The sequence below is a fragment of the Chenopodium album genome, chromosome 1 (assembly GCF_948465745.1).
Source record: "Chenopodium album chromosome 1, dcCheAlbu1.1, whole genome shotgun sequence".
Classification (NCBI taxonomy): domain Eukaryota; kingdom Viridiplantae; phylum Streptophyta; class Magnoliopsida; order Caryophyllales; family Amaranthaceae; genus Chenopodium; species Chenopodium album.
In genome coordinates this window covers 28071607-28090264 of record NC_137834.1, presented here as the reverse complement: position 1 = coordinate 28090264, position 18658 = coordinate 28071607, and the positions used below count along the sequence as shown (strand labels likewise).

General features: G+C 37.8%; 1 long non-coding RNA gene across 3 annotated transcripts; it reads right to left on the bottom strand.

Annotated features, from left to right (window-relative positions):
* Positions 1-9650: 9650 nt before the first annotated feature.
* LOC145643045 (uncharacterized) lies at positions 9651-15154 on the bottom strand. Of its 3 annotated transcripts, none has more exons than XR_014115740.1 (9): positions 14706-15154; positions 13792-13910; positions 13529-13665; positions 13221-13360; positions 12188-12423; positions 12005-12093; positions 11818-11895; positions 10117-10266; positions 9651-9916 (listed from the first exon to the last, which is right to left on the bottom strand). It is a non-coding gene; the product is annotated as an uncharacterized LOC145643045 (long non-coding RNA). The 3 variants fall into 3 exon arrangements; XR_014115739.1 differs by having other exon boundaries at positions 13544-13665; XR_014115741.1 differs by having other exon boundaries at positions 9651-9871; positions 13544-13665.
* Positions 15155-18658: the final 3504 nt, after the last annotated feature.

Here is an 18658-nt window from a genome sequence, read left to right as displayed (position 1 = left end):
AAGTCACTTTGGACTTCACATAGGACTTCAGCTGTCCTTGGTCGGCCAGACGGTCGAGCTCCCGTTTGAGACTGAAGCAGTCGTTCGTGTCATGGCCAACATCCTCATGGAAATGGCAATGCTTGCTCTTGTTCCGATTTTCAGCGGAATCTTTCATGGGAGTCGGCTTCTCAAGAGTCAGCCGATCCTTAATTTCCAAGAGGATGGAGCAGCAGTCCTTGTGGAATTCGTACCTTGGGACGTACGGTTTCAACTCTTTTTTCTTCTTCTGGGCCGGTTGATCAGAGTTATCAATGGCCCAGACTTGTTTTTTCTTTTTGTTCTCTTCTGGCTTAGGAGCTGGCTGAGCGGGCTAACTCTCTTTCTGTCGGTCGGACTTCTTATGGTCCGACTGCTTATTGGAGGAGCAGAGTTCGGTCGCCTGTATATAGGCTTCCGCCTTTTGCAAGGCTCCTTGCAGAGTAAATATTTGTTTGCGGACGAGTTTGTACTTAAAAGTAAACCCGTCCTTCAAACCCTTAAAGAAGTCTGTGAAAGCGACCTCATCAGACAGCCCATGAATCTGGATTCGGACCAGATTGAACCGCCTGACATAGGACCGCAAGCCTTCTCTATCTCCCTGTTGTACATTGCCCAAGTCAAGACTTGTCTTTTTGGCAGGGATGTTCATAGAGAAGTTTGAAGCAAACAAGAACACAAGCGTCTTGAAGCTATTTATGCAACCAGCCGGCAGATTGCCAAACCACTACTGGGCTATGCCCTTTAGGGTGGCTGGAAAGCAACGACACCATGCGGCATCATCCAACCCCTGTAGATACATGAGGTGGGTGTATGCTAACAGGTGGTCTTCTAGGTTGGAGGTCCCGTCATAGGCTCCAACAAGAACATTTTTAACTTTAGCCGGCTGTACGGCTTCAGTTATTTCCCTGGAGAAAGCAGAGGGTTGATCTCTAAGGTGTTGCAGCCTAAGCTGCCAGTCCACCGGCTGATAGTCGTATGCCGCATGTCCTCCAAAGAGGGCAGGCTGCATGTAAGGTAAAACCGGCGCCTGGTACAATGGTTGAGTCATGTACTGGGCCGACTGAATCGTATGAGGGTCAGACTGAACCCGTGGGCTGCTTGCTAGGGTCTCATGTACAGACTGGGAACACCTTATAGAGGTACTCCGAGAGCTATCATGATAAGTCGACGTTGAGGCCGACTCTGATAGCTGGGTCTTCTTCTGCTCAATGTATTGCCGAGCATCAGAGAATGTTTTCTTGCTACCATCCGGCTGTATGTGCCGGATGGCTTTTCTTGTGCCCGTTTCTGGGAAACGGGGCTTGGTAAGGTCAAATTGGGGCCGAGCCTTCTCCGTAGGGGCAGGATGAGGAGTCGGCTAACGGTCCCTGACCGACTTCTGTTTGCCAGCTTGGGCTGGCTTCTTGGCCGACTGCTCCTTTCTAGGAGTAGGCGACTTCTTTGAGGCGAGTTGTTTGATTTCACCCCTAAGACTGCTCAGGAGTCTCATTAGTTCATCTCGAGTTACGGGAGTCGATCCTGCCGCCTAGGAAGGATCACCCGGTCGCCCCGAGGGCTTCTTTGGCTGACCAGCAGTTTTGCTTGGCCTTGCCTGGTCAGGGTGACGCTCCCGCTTTTCCTTACTGCGGATGCGTCTAGAGATGAGGGATCCATTTGGATCCACATAGGTTTCGACGTCAGCGTCGTCACCTGAGTCATGGTCCGTCTGGACCACTATGTCTTCTGGAGGCCGATTGGCCTCTAGATTCGGTACAGGTACTTGTGAAGCCATTTCAGAGGTACTCTCCCCACAGACGGCGCCAAATGTTTCGGGGGTTTTTGTCCCTTGGGAGAGTTACAACACTGAGACTGGATTCAGCAAAGGACGCCTGTACCTCCAAAGCAAACGGACCGCCGGATGGTTAATGGTCCGCCTCCGAAGATTAAGTTAGTAAGAGTTCGGTAATAAAACATGCGGAAGTAAAGTTATCTGCTCGGATTCCAAGCTCAGGTAAAGTGTTTTCTGTTCTTTGAAAATGACAACTCTGTAGTAAGTGACGTATTGTCTCGTATTGTGTATATATTTCTTTCTCGCCATAAATGCGGGAATGTCCCTATTTATAGGGTCCTTTTGGATAGTGTGCCCTCCCTAGGATCTGGTGACCTAGGGATTAGGTCACGCCGCCAAACGGCGCCTCAAGGTTTGGGCCTTTGAAGGCCGTCATTCCAGAGGCAATGCCTGAATGACACGTGTCACTGAGCCCAAAAGGCCTTTGGGCATCTTTTTGGGTGACATGCGTAGCCCTCTGATTGGTCCATGCTGGATCATCAGTCTTTTTAGGGCAGAGGAATGTTTCCCTCCACGTGTCATCATCTCATAGGTCCAAATGGCACCTTTACTGAGGACACGTGGCATTTTCTGATTGGGCCACCTGGCTGGGTAAAAATACCCAAATCAATCGGTGTTTTCTTTTCAAGTGTTTCCATTGCTTTAATAATTTCTTTGTCATTTTCATTATTAGTTAAGCAATGCTCGTCATCTTGGGTTAAAGAAAAGCACGAGGAATAAGCGGAAGAAGACATATTATTGAATTTAGAAATCATTACATAAAAAACAGAGATGTCCTCAAGGACTTGATTGCTAACTATCCAAGGGGAAGAGATAGAAGAAGGGGGTGCTACAACTAAGGATTTGGATGACTCTATAGGAAAAGACTCTGACTCTGACTCTGACGACTCTTCAAACATCGGTCCTTGCCCTGTCGTTATGGAGGTTTTCCTTCCACTTAGAGTAGTCATCTTGACTGTCTTGCGCCACCCTTGTAGTGATCCTTCTGTTGGAGTGACGAGCTTTGAAGGGTCAAAGTTCTCGCTTTGTAGGACCGTGGATGAGTGAGGAGTTATCCTCTATGTACTTCGGCTCATCTTTTTCTCGCCCAAATAATAATCCCATGACATTAAAGTCAAAGCATGGGGGTGCTTTCTCCTTGTGGATAGGAGTTGGGATTTCATCTAGAAAATATCAATATAGGAAAATTTCTAATCCCGGTTGCCTTATGCCATTTACAACAAAAGGTTCGGGAAATTCATAGCACGGATAGTGCTCTCCTTCTATTATGTATTGTCTATTGAGAGTAAGAGGATACTGATCCATTGGGATTGCTTTCTTTTGGGTGCGAGCATGCCTACGCGCCTTAGACCTTTCCTGGGCTCGCTTGAGATCTTCCCGAGTCGGATTTTCTATAGTTTTAATCCTCATGGGTGAAGCATCGATCGTAATAGGAATTCCTCCAACTATGGCTTTTACCTGTTGGTGGAGAGATAAAGGGACGACCTTTAGGTCATGAAGCCAAGGGCGTCCCAACAATAAGTTGAATGAAGCTTTGATATCTACCACTTGAAATGTAGTAGCATGTTCTATTGCTCCCGCCATTATGTTCATGGTAATCTTACCAAGAGCTTGACGACGAGTGTTATCATAAGCTCTTATTCCTTGTGTTGACGGGGTTAAGTCTTCATCCCTTATGCCTAGCATCCTCGCAGTTCTGAGTGGACAGACATTAATCGTCGATCCATTGTCTACAAGAGTCATTGGGACGTTCATTCTCTTGCAAACTACTGTGAGGTTTAGCGCCTTATAATGCTTGTCACCTTCTGGAGGTAAATCTTTGTCAGAAAAGGTGATCAAGTTGATAGGACTAGGGAGATCACTCGTAAGGAAGTTAGCCAACCCCTCAGGATTGGTGTCATAATCTATCCTTATCTTATCCAAGGCATTCATTACTACCAACCTATGTTCTCGAGATGTTGCTAGAAGCTTCCATACATTCATCTCAACCTTGGTCTTCTTGAACTGCTTGACAATATCATTGTCTTCTATGATAGGTATGGGAACTTGTTGCGTAGTCAGCATAGGTTGTGTTGAAATGGGAGGTTGCATTCTCCCTGACCTTGTGAGGATGTCTATAGATGAATCCTCTTCAACCCAGAAATCATCTATTGAATATGACACTGAAGGTGGAGGTCCTTCCATGTCTTTTAGGTAGACATCTTCTTCATCACTGTCCTAATAAAAATTCCATTGATGCTTATGTCTTCTTCTTGTGGAATTTGGACTAGCTTTTTATCATCAATCATTTTTTGAATTAAATATTTAAATTTAAAACAGTTTTGAATAGTGTGTCCCCCTGATTGATGGTATTGACAGTAGAATCTATCTGTCCTCTTTAGCGATTCAAATGGTCTCGACTCGAGAGGTTTGACCTTACCACTCTCGGAGAGCATTTTGAACATTTTAGCGTATGAAGTCCCAATTGGAGTATAGAGTTTATTACTCTTCTTGGGTCCATCAGTTACTTGTAGATAGAAGGGTTTCTTCTTCGTGGGTGGAACCTTATCACACTTTTTCTGAAGCTCCTCTACTTGTTTGTTTGCGACTTCAAGAGCTTCACGTAGCAAAATTGATCCCTCCCACATGGACCATATAATCATCCGTACATCTTCTTTGCTTGCTGGTTCAGGAAAGTCATCCATAGCATCGAAAAAGATCTCCTCCTCTTCTTCGATAGCATGAATTTCTTTAATAGGTTTGATGAGAGATGAGGGATAAACTTCATTTTCTTCATTAAAGATGGCCAAGGAATAAGCGAAAGGTGCATTGTCAATGCTTGGGTTCTTACTGGAAGGAGGCAAAGGCAGTTTATTGTTATCAATTAAATCTTGGATAGCTTCCTTAAGCTTCCAACAATTTTCAGTAAGATGGCTCCTACCTTGGTGATATTTGCAATGTGCATTGGGGTTCCAGTTAGCTGTCCCCTTCTCAACTGGTGGGTCCCCAAATGGTCCAATAGGAGTTATAAGACCTTTTGCATTTAGTCGGTCAAATGCGGTGTCATAACTCAAATCTATAGGAGTAAAGTTCCTCCTAAATGGTTTCTATTGTCCTTGATTATTCATAGCAAGGACTTCACTTAAGATAAAAGGTACTAACATTGTTTGAGTGGGTGGTTTTGGAAGAAGAAGGATTGTCGTTCTTCTTGCCTTTCCAGCCACTGTTAGAGTTACTTTTAGCAGCTTTCAGCTTAGCTAGGTCGTCTTCAATATTAATTCCAATGTCATAAACGACCTTGAAGGTATGAAGATTATTCTGGTATTTGAGATGCTTGGAGTACTTCTCTTGAAGGTTTTTGATGAATAACCTCACAGATTCTTTTTTGCTTGCTACTTCAATCATCTTAGCAGAGGTTTCTCTCCATTTGTTGAAGTAAGAAGTGAAACCTTCATTCTCTTTCTGCTTGAGTATTTCAAGTTCCCTATAATCAGTTTCAACTTGAATGTTGCACTTGTACCTATCAATGAAAGCGTTCACTATTGACTCCCAAGTAGAGGTTCTTTCTTTCTCAAGGGAGAAGAACCATTGTTGGAAAACGGTTTTAAGAGATAGAGAAAACAAAGAGGGAAACACCTTCTTATCAATACCCTTAATGCTCATTATTGTTTCAAAGGCTCTTATATGAAAATAAGGGTTATCAGTTGCTTTGAATTTCGGGATGTCGTTGGCATTGAACTTCTGCGGAAGAAGATCCTTGTCCACCGAGACCCCTTGTGAACTAATGACTTGAAACTTGTAGTCACTAGACAACTTGCTCAAGCTTTCTTGCATGAGGTCCATCTGTTGTTGCTTCACAGGGTCATCGATTTTGAGGGTTAAAACCTTCAACGCCTCAGTCACAGTAATCAATTAGTTCTTGAGTTCATTAACTTCATATTGACTTGCCATTATCTTCTTAGCTTTCCTTTTTTGAGCGATTGGCTTGTCGAAAAGTTGAACTTGAATGAAAAGGTTGTCTTTGATCAAACGCCCTTCCTTTCTTGACCACGCACTGTAAATTAAACCATTTTTGTTTTAATGACTCGACTCAAATTGACTTTGACTTTACGGGTTTAGAAAAAAGCAAAAATAGGGTGTATATTTTTTGGAATCAAGTATAGGGTTCAAACAAGGGATTTAATTGGAGGATTAATATCGGACTTACCCCCTAAAGAAATGACGGAAAACACGCGCGTACAAGACTCTCTTAGACATGGTCAAAGTGTGCATACATATTAGTGTGTGTTTATATGGTGAGTGCAAGTGACATGCTTTGAATCTTGTATAAGACCATGGGACTTAGTGCCTAGACTCGATTAAGGACTTAACAAGGTATTATTATTAATAAAAATTAATCGAATTGATTAGCAAACTGTCTAATTAGACACAAAGTGATGACTCGAGCAATATACCGAATTGTCGTCAGAACGACAGGACTGGCGCCGCTCTGTGTAGTGTAGCGCCAGACGACAGAGCTGTCACCAGGCGTTGCCCTCCACAAAGTGGCGCTGCAGTCCAAATCTTGGCGCCATGCTGGAACGTTGATCTCGGACTGCTTTTGGTATTATTACTCTACAGGGTATGCCTAAAGTCGTACTAAGTCAAACTCTGATCAAATTATTAGACTTTGATTACTCAAATTAATTAATTAGGCAAAGTTCTTTTAGTCATTAATCAGTTTATTTAGTCTTAACACAAGTCAAATAAACGGTTAGGAAAAAAAACACATAGAGTATGCACAACAAATAATGCACAATTAGTCAAGTAGGCACAATATGATGTAATGAGTTTGCAACCTAACCATGGCACTAGTTCTCTAAAGTTCGAGATATGGGTTAGTAAAAGAGGGTCCATGGTTAATTGTCCCAATGCACCGCGGGGAAGCATAACCGTGAAGGGTTGGCGCGAGTGGATGGGACACCGTGAGTTTAAAAGACACTCGCTTCCATGGTTTGCTGAATTCAACATTCTCGGATGTACCCTTTGTTGCACAGAGCGTTCAATCAGGTAGATGGAGCATGAATTCCCAGAGGGTTATGTCCATATGTAGAACACATATGGGTTTCAGAAAAGTGAGAAAAACTCAATCATGAAGTAGGATCGAGGAAACAGTGCTAAAAACTGGTCAAAATTAGAACGCATATTTCTGGCTCGGTATTGGAAGAACTTGGCGGCAGTGAACAGAGGTCGGCGCCGCGATTTGGCTTTGGCGCTTAGCGACAGAAGTTGTCGCCTGGCACTAGAGTCAAATCTTCGGCGTTAGACTCTGTTTTCTGACGCTAGTTCCTACATGCCTCAGCAGCTTTCTGTGCTCGATAAAATTTTCCAGTTTCGCGCAGCATTGTTTCGATCCTAGTTGTGAAAGATATTCCTTAAATTCCCTATGTGTAAAAATCCTATGTTTTTACTCATTACGAATGGTCTTTCCAATGAGATCTTTTTTATGCATATGACAATTATGTTAATCAAAATTATGCACATGAAATACTTAGAACTTTTCGAGTCTCATCCACTCATTTTAAATCATTGCCAAAATAAATTTTAGGAATTAAAATAGAAATCCTCCCCAGTGGAGTCGCCAAAAATTGTAGGGAATATTTCAAGCATTATCCCTAGCTTGAACCCCACTGTGATCATACACTAAAGTACGGTGGCATCCAAACGGAAATAAGATAGAGCAAAAGAGTCGCCAACAAGTTTTAGGAACTTGTAAACCGTTCACGAGGTGAAGGTTACACCCCTTAACGATCCAGGAGATCGTCAAAACCAATAGGTCTGAAACCATGACTGGTAGTTCGGGGATGAAGGTACAAATCCAACCTAAAATAGATTGAACCTGCCCTAATAATAGGCCTTTACTTTATTCTGATTGTATTCATGTGCGCTTTCTGACTAACATGCAATCATTAGGATTACCCTAAAACAGTTTATCTATGTTGGTTGAATATTAATGCACAAATAAATCTATTATTGGCGATCACTTGAATTATAATCATATTAACCCTGAACAAGATTATTAATTATCTTATTAAGCGTGATTACAAGTACCAATTCCCTTTAAACATGCATAAAAGGTGTGATCAAGCAATAACAATAAATATCACATCAAGCAACATAATAATCACAAACAATAAAAATCATAATAATCATAATCATGTTAAAGCATAATAATAGCAAGATCCTAGGCATGATACTAACAAGATTAATAACAAACCCTAGCATGTCACTAAACAATAAAAATCAAAGCTTTAGCCCTAACATGATACTAACATGAATATTAGGAAAGAAAATAGGAAGCATCGCAGGAATCATAATTGTCATATTTGATATTAGAAATTATAGATGTTACCCTAAACATGATACTAGAAAGCAATAAAAACAACCTAACATGATACTAGGAATCATCATAACAATCTAGACATGATTTCTATATCAAAATATCAATAAATCAATTAAAGCACTTACTTGGATGCCTCGTATCTATTTCTAGTAACAAAATACACACGTTAGTAACTTCAAGGAAAATAATAAAAACAAAACAATTAAATTAAATAATTGAAAGAGAGATTTGGGACCAAACCCTCAGAAATTAAAACCTTTCACGTATAGGACGAAGGCAACTTTGAACTTGGCTAGGTGTTTCTAGATCTTGTAAATGCGGAATTTTGTATGAGAGAAGGCTAGTTTAGAAAAGAGAGAGAGAGTAATCAAGAATTTCTTGATGAGATTTGTTGATTTTTGATGAGAATTGATGATGGAAAACGGAGGTTTTAGAAGCTATTTATAGAGAAAATCAGCCGGATGGATAAAAAAACAAATCAGTTTCGAAGAGAATAAAACAACTTAGCGCCAAACGCCAGACATTAGCGCCAGACGCTAAGGCTAGCGCCAGATGCCAAGCATTAGCGCTAGGCGTTAATCCTGTCGTCAGGCGCTAAAAACAGTTTCCACGAGTTTTCTTAATTTTGATAAAATTTAACCGTACAGAAAGGCAAAATCGTATTTTCCTTAAAAACACTTCTTTTATTCTGATTAAAACTCTAAAAAGTCAACCAAAGTCAATTTATCAATGCTAATTAAATTAGGAATGAAAAGAACCTTCTAGAAAAATTCAGAAGACTAAAATCAATTCTAATTGCATTAGGAATGATAAATCAATATTAGGCCCTCCTCTAGATCATTGGGCCGTACATAAAGATCAAACCGGACCCAGTTTAGTAATTTGGCCATAACTTCCTCATTATTCATCAGAATTAGGCTTTTAATATATCGTTGGAAAGCTCTTTTCAAGCCCTATCCAACTATTCTATTATTGGACCCTTGCTATGGACCAAACCAAACTGGATTGGCTATTTTCTTAAAATGGGTTTTCAAAAACAGAAAGAAAAGAATTAAAACTAACCGCAACACTAGACTTTCCACACTTTCACTTCATTCGATTATGATTCGACGTGAAAGGTACTCATCACTGGGTTATTTTTTGGGGAGACACAAATGGGTAAAGTTATTCGTAACGGGCAGGTGAAATTCCCGTTACGAATAACTACTTACTCGTAACGGGCATGTGAAATGTCCATTACGAATAACTACTTATTTGTAACGGACTTTTCACCTGCCCGTTACGAATAAGTAGTTATTCGTAATGGACATTTCACCTGCCCGTTACGAATAATGTCTAGAAAATTCAAAATATTAGGGGTATTTGTAACAGGCACAATATAGGTACCAGTTACAAATACCCCTATTTCTTATCCCTTCACCACTCACATAAACTATAATATTTCCCACCAAATCCAAATATTTGTTTTTATGGCACAAATATATATTATCAATCATATCATACACACCAAATTTATTTTACAATTATAAACTTCTTACAAACTCATAATAATGTAAAAGGTTAATGATTAAAAAAATGTAAATAATATTATAGCTTAAATAGCTTCATAGAGCAACAGTAGAAGCAGCAACCATAAACAGCAGCAACGATAACAGTAGCATCTGCAGCATAGAAAAGTCCCCAATTGTTAATGTTTTCCTTCTCACCTAATCCAATCAAAGAAAAAAAAAAATCAAAATCACAAAAACACTTGAAACGTCCCCAATCTTTAATTTTGTCAAACGTAAACACTTGAAACGATTAAATTTCCAGCAAAGCATAGGTAGAAATTATTGCATTAACAATACTTAAAAATAGCATAAGTAATAAAAGGTATATATGCATAAGAAAAAAGAGGGGGCAGAACCTTAGAAATAGGTGTTTTCGGCTATTTTTGGTTTCATTCCAACAGATGTAGTATTTACATGAATCATCCCTTCTTCTGGAGCAAAGTCATCTAGTTCATCGAGACTGATAGTTTTTTCGTCCAACATTACTGCTAAATCCACATCACTTGCTGATATCAAACAACAAGAAAGCAGGAACCCTTTTAGTACAAACCAGGTGAATATAATCTAAAAGAAAATACAAAAAACAAAGGTTGTGTAGTATAGACCTTTATCAACACGTGATATCCAAAACAATTCACATTCATTTCAAAGTTTCCTCTAACTTTTATAATAAAATATATAAATAGAAAACATCAACTAAGTAGAAAATCATCGAGATCTAACTCAAATCATCAACCAAAAAAAAATCTTGAACCCCCCACTCGACTTTTGTTTTTGGTAATTTTCACCTCAACCAAAAACAAAGTCTGGAGTGAAATGTAGTAGATTGGAGCAACTGTAATCTGATTCTATTTACATGATTGTAATGCTGCAGCAACAGAAGGAGCAGCAGGAGAAGCAATTGGTTTCCTATTATAGCTTGATGCAGAGATTGTGTTCTAGGGAAATTCCAAGTACTCGTACCTTGACTACTGAAGTTGAACAAACTACTACTACTGATAAACCAAGTACATCAGGCACAAAGAGAAAGCTAACATTCAGAGACACTAACAAAAATCCTGATCTTCCAGACTGACAAAGCTCAATTGATCGACCAATAACAAATCCCGGGATAATAATCGAGTTTATTGATGATTAAGCATTGTTTAGGATGGATGAATTAGTGCAAGGGAGGTTGTTATCTTAGTTGAGAAATTGGTACTTGCATTATTTTTGTTTTTGTTTTAGTTTTTCCTTCTTATAAATAGAAAAAAAGAAGGGAAGTTATTTTTATTGTGGGGTTACAAATTTCTTATACCAAACAAAAGGGTATGGCAGGGACAACCTAGCATTTGGACCAGATTCATGGAAGTAAATAAATAAGAGAGAGAAAGAGAGAAATAGATGATTTTTCAGAACATCAAGGTATAAGAGGTTGATTGAAAGGCCACAAGTCATTAAGTAAGAAATAGCAGAAGTGAAAAAAAGGGGGCCAAATATTTGTTCTTTAGTTCATTCTTAGGATACGGTTTCATTTCTATGCCTGCCTTTTAACCATTTTTTTATTGTAATGTTGCAAACAAAGTAGCTTCAACACCTTCCGGACATAATTTTGCAGTTAAGACAAGGATAGGCATAAATGAAATCTATAATAGATAGAATAGTCAATACAGGGCTTATCTAAACTTAAAAAGGAGAAAAGCGTCATCAATAACCAATAATCCCGGGGATAAATGATTCAAAACGACCTTGACCTTATAAGAAAATTTACTTCAAGCTAGACCTCCTATATAATGTCAGAAAAAAACTCAATATGAGAGGCAATAATTTTAACTCGGCACAACACTTTGAACAACAAAATTATAAGGCATCCTTTTCCCTTATTATATGAAGCTAGAATTCTATTAAAGCTGATGATTATTTAAAACTAAACACAAACTTGAACTCTCAATTCCATGTCATACGTTTCGACAAACAACAGAAGACTAGAAGACAAACAAAATTCATTAAAAAATATTCCATGCTCAGCTCTTACAGATGATTATATTTTCTATCAAGTTTCCATGCTTAGACCATACCTTTTGCAACGTTGGAAGTAAAGTAAACCGTATTTCAAGTCCTTCAAACATGATTGTCGAGTTATCACTTTGGTTGTGCTGTCAAAAATACAGAGGTATCAAAGTGAACAGGGTTTCTACTTCCTTGCAAGTAATAGTAGCCAAAGGATCTGAAAAGATTTAGACAGGTGTAAATTTTATTCAATACCTGACTCGTAGAAGTTATATAAACCCTTGATTCTGAGCGAGTGATCTGAGTATTGTTGCAATCCACACTTAAAGCCTCTAGATGAAATGCTGATCAACAAGAACAGTCATTAATGTAAGGGTTGAAGGCTATGATAAGACAATTGATTTCGAACAGAAAGGCTAAAACATTGTGAGAAGTTACCTTACTCAGTGACATGCTTCACATCTTCTGTGGTAGATAGAATTCTCGTAGTTTCCTCTTGTGCTTCGGACTTAAAAGAATTTCCTATAGTTCTCTCTTGTGTTGTAGAAGTAGAAGCAATCTCAGCGGATCTCATTCTGAATTTAGGTCCAGAACTCTAATGTGTATGCTTTCGTAAAGGAGTACCTTCTTGATTGCTTGTAGCAGGAAATATCTCATCTTTCTCTATAGGTTCCCTTCATAATTAAACATACAGAAGGTTTAAATGGAATTAAAGATATGTTTTGAGTTGGCCTTATAGACAAGGATAATGTTTAACAATTCTTTCATGTCAAAGTTGATGCTCTGACAAAGAAAGTTTATTACTCTTTACACTGCAAGATTTTTGATGCACTTGCTCAATCAAACACTTCACAGGGTAGATTATGTTATCTTCATATGATCTCAGGAAGTAAGATAATTGTATCACAAAAGTACAAATATCTTAAATTCAAGGTGACATGCTAATAAGTGCAGAAATGAAATACGGACTATTATCAAAACTACCTCCCTAAATCAATACCAATCTACAATTCAATTATTCAAATTCTTTAAATCTTTACTTATCTATTTTATTTCCTACACTTAGCCAACACCCTGCAGATTGGATATAATGTCAAAGATAACAGATAAATGTCAAAACAAAATGTTGGAGAAACACATAGGAAAATATATACTCCGGTCCTGGAAGTAGCAGCATCATAGTTCATGAATATAAATGACAAGAAAATTATATTCCATATTTTGAATGCTTTGAAACTGTAAGAGAGTGTCATCAACTATGTGATCCTTCAGACAAAGTGTTAAAAACCAGAAAATTATATTCCAAAATCCTTATGCTGATTGCTAGGCTGCCAAAGTGTGTCTTTGTAATCAAACATAGTTTATTTCCGTAACTTTTTCTTCTATTTTGAAACAAGTACTACTTTCGTTGCTTAAAGATTGCCCCGAGAAAACAAAAAGGGGCAGAGGGAGAATTAATAACACAAATTACCTATAAGGGCACAGGGACAGGTGTGTGATCCTGTAAAATACACAATGGAGGTGACCAAAGATTGAGTGGAAATCCAGGGTAAGATTATATTGGCTTAAATCGTTCAACACTCATTCATTTTCTCTTTTTCCCCAGCATCCCTTCATAGAAGAACAAAAAAAACATGATCAATTTTAAGAGTTCTAGAGTATATTTTTTATTACAAGAATAAATTTTAAGGAAAGATAGCTTTTAAGAAATTCAAGGGACCAAATGACTCATAAAAACCATCACCAAAAATAGAAAGGTACCATAAAACTCATAGTTACCTAGATGCTCTTTACCTGGTAACACCCCTAACAATGCCCCACTTGTTACCAATCATCACGGAATCCTTGAAACCCTGATTAAAACCCTCTTGTGCAGCAACATTTTTTCCAGCCGATAAACCATCACGATATCTAGCCTATCAGATCATTAGAAAGAATTTCACTCAGCTAGGTACAAGTGGTGTAGAGATAAATACAAGGAAACCAGAAAAATCAAGATATTAAAAAATTAAAATCAACAATTTTAACAAATCGACTCATACCTTTTAGAATTCCTCACGTCTCCTTTTCCCTTCTCTATCCAAATAAAAAGCTTCATCTGTTTCCTCATCACAGTCAGTCAACCAAACTCCATCATCTGATAAGCTACCTCCATGAGATTCTGAAATTTGCAAGCAAAACATCAATCATCCTTAGCTCTTAAATTCCAACTAGATTAATTCAACAAAAACACTAGTCAATAACAACACCACATTAACTAACTGTGATGAGGCACACATATGTGATTCCATTGTTGTCATGTTAAAGCACAAATTGCACATACTGATAAAGAATAAATACAGTAGTTTATTTATCAAATTGTGTATCTGTATCATTTACTTACTATACAAATGACTATGAATACTAGGGACTGATTTTTGGGTCCGAGTGATGCCTCGAGTTATTGGAAAAATTATAATAATCATCATCTTATACATAAAGTTGTCAGGTCAGTTGTGTGAGATTCAGCAAGCAATGTTACAATGCTTTAGCACAGAGTTGCTTCGCAGCTTTCATTTTCATTTTCATGATAAAGAATGTCTGATGATCTTACTGAATAATCAACTTGAAGTCTTGAGCTGATTCAAATTGACAAGCATATATATCTTTAAAATTTCCTTTATTTCTATTTTCTCCTAATTAGTAGTATTAAACTTCATCTTTAAATTCACTATGATTTAGTCAAAAACAGGCAGAAATAAGTACTTTATCCTCTAAATATCACACTTAGCTAAATAAATTCACATCCAATTTTCAAGCATAAATAATTTAAGTAAAAAATCGCAAAAAATTCATGAAATAAATTACATTTCTCAAACATAGAAGCAATCCTATATCATCATGTATCAATCAAACATATAAAATACCAAACAAAATAGATCAAAAAACAAAAAATCTAGAGAAAATCAGGAAGTACCCTCGAACAGTATGCCAGAAGATCTTAGAAGGAGCAAGAAATGAATAGGACCATGAGAAGGTTTGGTGTTCATCCTCTTACAAAGATACTTCATCTTCTGCCTAACAAGACCACCAGAAAGTGTGATCTCCTCGCAACGAACAACAACACGCTGCCCAGAATTTGTTGCGCAAATTTGAAACCCCCGTCAATCCCCCGTCTCTTCTGGTTGCGTTGAGGAAAGACCTTGAGAAGGATCCGGCGCAACCCCCGTCAATAAACCCTTGGATCTATAAAGCAAATCAAAACCCCCAATTTAATTATTTTTTCTCTAAGATTGATGGAGGAGAGGAGAGAAGGACTGAGTTCGAAATGAGGGAAAGAGATGAATGACGGTCGTGAAATGAGAGGAGAGGAGAGGGAGTGAATGACAGCCAAAATGAGAGGAAAGAGAGAGAGAGTGAATGACGGCCGTGAAATGAGGGAAAGAGGTGAAAGCCATGAAACCCTAATAAAAAGCCTAATGGGCTTCACTATAAGTTGGGCCAAGTATTTGTAACGGGCAAAATAGTGTCCGTTACGAATACTTATTTATTTGTAACGGGCACCAATTTGTCCGTTACAAATACATACGTATTTGTAATGGACACTATTTTTCCCGTTACAAATAAATAAGTATTTGTAATGGACACTATTTTGCCCGTTACGAATATCTTAATTGTAACGGGCAAAGCTTTGCCCGTTACAAATAGCCTGTTACGAATGAGATTTTTTCCACTAGTGGGTCATACTACTGAGAGTTGTTGGAAGCTAAAAGAGGCTATCCAACATTTGATCGATAATAACAAGCTTCCCATACCTCCAGCTAGCAAGAAGAGCGAGTGATGATAAAGCAAACAACACAAGGCGAGCTCCAATGACAAGATTTCGTGACCTCTTTTTTTCTATTTCTTTTATTTATCCCTTCCCCAACAAGTGTAGCATAGACACCTTTTTATTCCTCTTAGATTTATTTTGTAGGATCATTCTTTCTTTTCCTTTAATAAATTTGAGCATTTATTTTCTTACATATGATCATTTCATTACATCATATTTTAAAAAAAAAATCATTATCGAACTAAGCACAAGGTATACCAATGATTTGATGCACCCCTTGTAGCCACATCATCTTTTACCTTTCAAATATACAATCCTTTTTTGATAAACCACTTTGAGCCTCGTCTAACGATAGACCTTTCTTTCTTCAACCCACATCTACCTAACCTTGGGATGGGATGGTGTGTAACTTATGCAATTTTCAAAGAACAAAAGCTTGAGTGAATTAAAAGATTAAAATAGCAAAAACAATAAAAGTGTACAAAAGGGCAAGTGTTCCAACGTCTTTGACATGAACATGTCTTTGATAAGAAGACGTCTTGGATTGCGTTTCTTATCGAGTGCTCGGTACCGTGCCTGAGTAACATGAATGTCAAGTGAGTGATAGACCGCATGATCAGGATTGCCCACACTTATAAAAAAAATGCAAAGGCAAAAAAAAAAAGAGCAAAAAGAAAAAAAAATGGAAGAGCTCAAAAGTGAGCAACCTCAAGCATAATAATACAAAAATTCAAAAGCAAGGTTGCATACCTTGGGGACTTATCTAGGGTCTTGAGCCTTTATCCCCTTCTTCTTCAAACCTTTAGCCTAACCACGTTAGAACCCTTAAAAAGACCTTTTTGAGGTATACACACACACACTTGTGCGAGGTTCGGCTAGAGCTACATTCGGTCTGATTCCTAACGGATACGTAGGCAACCTCACAAAGGGGTGCGACCTTAATAAAAATGCATTCATTCATTTATATTTATATTCATCATGATCATATCAAGAGATCTCCAATGCTCATCCTTATCTATTTAGAGCTAGATTTAGGGGCTTGATCCTTACATTATTAGCCTGCCAGCCTAAGAGTCACCACCATTTGACTCTTTTCAATACTACCTCCGTTACATATTATGTGCAACGATTAGACATTTTTCCTCTCTACTTTATGTCAAATCGTTGCAAATAATATGTAACAGAGGTAGTATATTTTTTCCACACACTTAGCCCTCGCGGCCTAACTTTAGTGTCACTATCACACACATCACAAATACATGACCAAATGTACTTCCCTTAGGAACCCTGTGTCATGAAATCTTAACACAATGCTGAAACATGCCTTGTCATATCATCATCAATCATCATTGCATAACGAAGTATTAAGTGCTTAGCCTCCGTGCCTAAGTTACCTAAATATTTTCAACAAAGATAGCCTAGGATGAATTAATCCTTGCACCTTGAGAGATAGTATCAAACAACATTTGACTAAGCTCATTTAACATGCATCATCAAAAACTTCTTCTTTTTTGTGTCCTTTCTTTTCCGGGAGAAAGTCGGTACCCTCCACAAAAATGACGGAAATTTTGGTAAAAAATGACGGAAATTTTTGTTTGTTTTTCTGCATTTTGAGTCATGTACATATCGAGTTTCATGAGTCAACACTACGCACACACGAGTCACACGAAGTGAGTCATCATTAAGTCAAGTTTATGCCTTGAGTCATGTCAAGTCAATGAGTCAAGCAACACTAAGCCTTATGTCAAACCTAAGATAATTAAAGAGATGAGCAAAGTCCTATAGTCAAAAATATAAATGCAGGTGCATCCCAACAAGCAAAAACATTCCCGGATTTTTTCAAAAAACCGCGAATATGACACATGAGATTCTTCCAAGGTAAGAGGAGTTACATATATCAGTAAATAAGAGATGAAGAGCTTTAATTTACAAAAGATTTGAGCGGATTTGGTTGAAAGGAAACGACCAAGTTCAAAGTTTGGAGCGAAACTGATCAACGAACAGCAACGGCAAGAACAAAATAAGGAAGACCCGGTTTGGTTCTTATATGCGGCCTAATGATCTAGAGGAGGGCCTATTATCAATTATAATTCCTAAATATATTAGGATTGATTATAGTCTTCTAGAATACTATACAAGGTCCTCTTAAATCCTAATGGAGTTAGGATTGATAATTATGTTTCAAAGAGTTTGAAATTGAATAAAACTACTCCTTTTGAGAATCCTTATTTTGTACGAAATGGAATATATTCAGATATTATTTTCGTGCCTCATAATCTTTATCCAAATCTTATGTGGTTGGATATATCTTGAAATTATCCTTCCAATGATATATTATAATATTAATTCCGAGCTATAACGAAAAAGATATGAATGAGATACGAAACTCTATCCAAAACTGACACCCTTCCACTATTTCAGCCATATCTTTTTGTCTACAAAATATTTTAATATTATTCTAATTGGGTTGGAAAGAAGATTTCAAGAGCTTTCCAACAAAATATTATATGATTTATTTGGACATATGGATCAAAAGATGTGATAAAAAAAAAATCCGCAAAAACTGTCTTGCAGCGCCGGACGACAGGTTTGTCACCTAACGACAGGTCCTGTTGTTGGCGACAGAGGCGTGTTTTCTTCTTTTTCGAACTCTGATTCGTTTCTATCAATTCCGGACTATTTTATTATAAATAGGGTCCTTAGACTTCCATTTTCAACCAACTCTCATCAAGAATTTCTTGATTCTCTCTCTCTCTCTCTCTCTCTCTCTCTCTTTCTAAACTAACCTTTTACAAAACAAAATTCCGCATTCACAAGATCTAGACACACCTTGCCAAGTTCGAAGTTTCCTTCACCCTAGACGTGAAAGGCTTGATATTTTTCTGAGGGTTTGGTCCCGAATCTCTATTTCAATTATTTAATTTAATTCTTTAATTTTATATTTTCCTTGAAGTTACTAACGTGTGTATTTTGTTATTAGAAAGAGATACGAGGCTTCCAAGTAAGTACTTTAATTTTTTTATTGATATTTTGATATAGAAATCATGTTTAGATTATTATTTTAATTTGATTCCTAGTATCATGTTAGGATGTTTTAT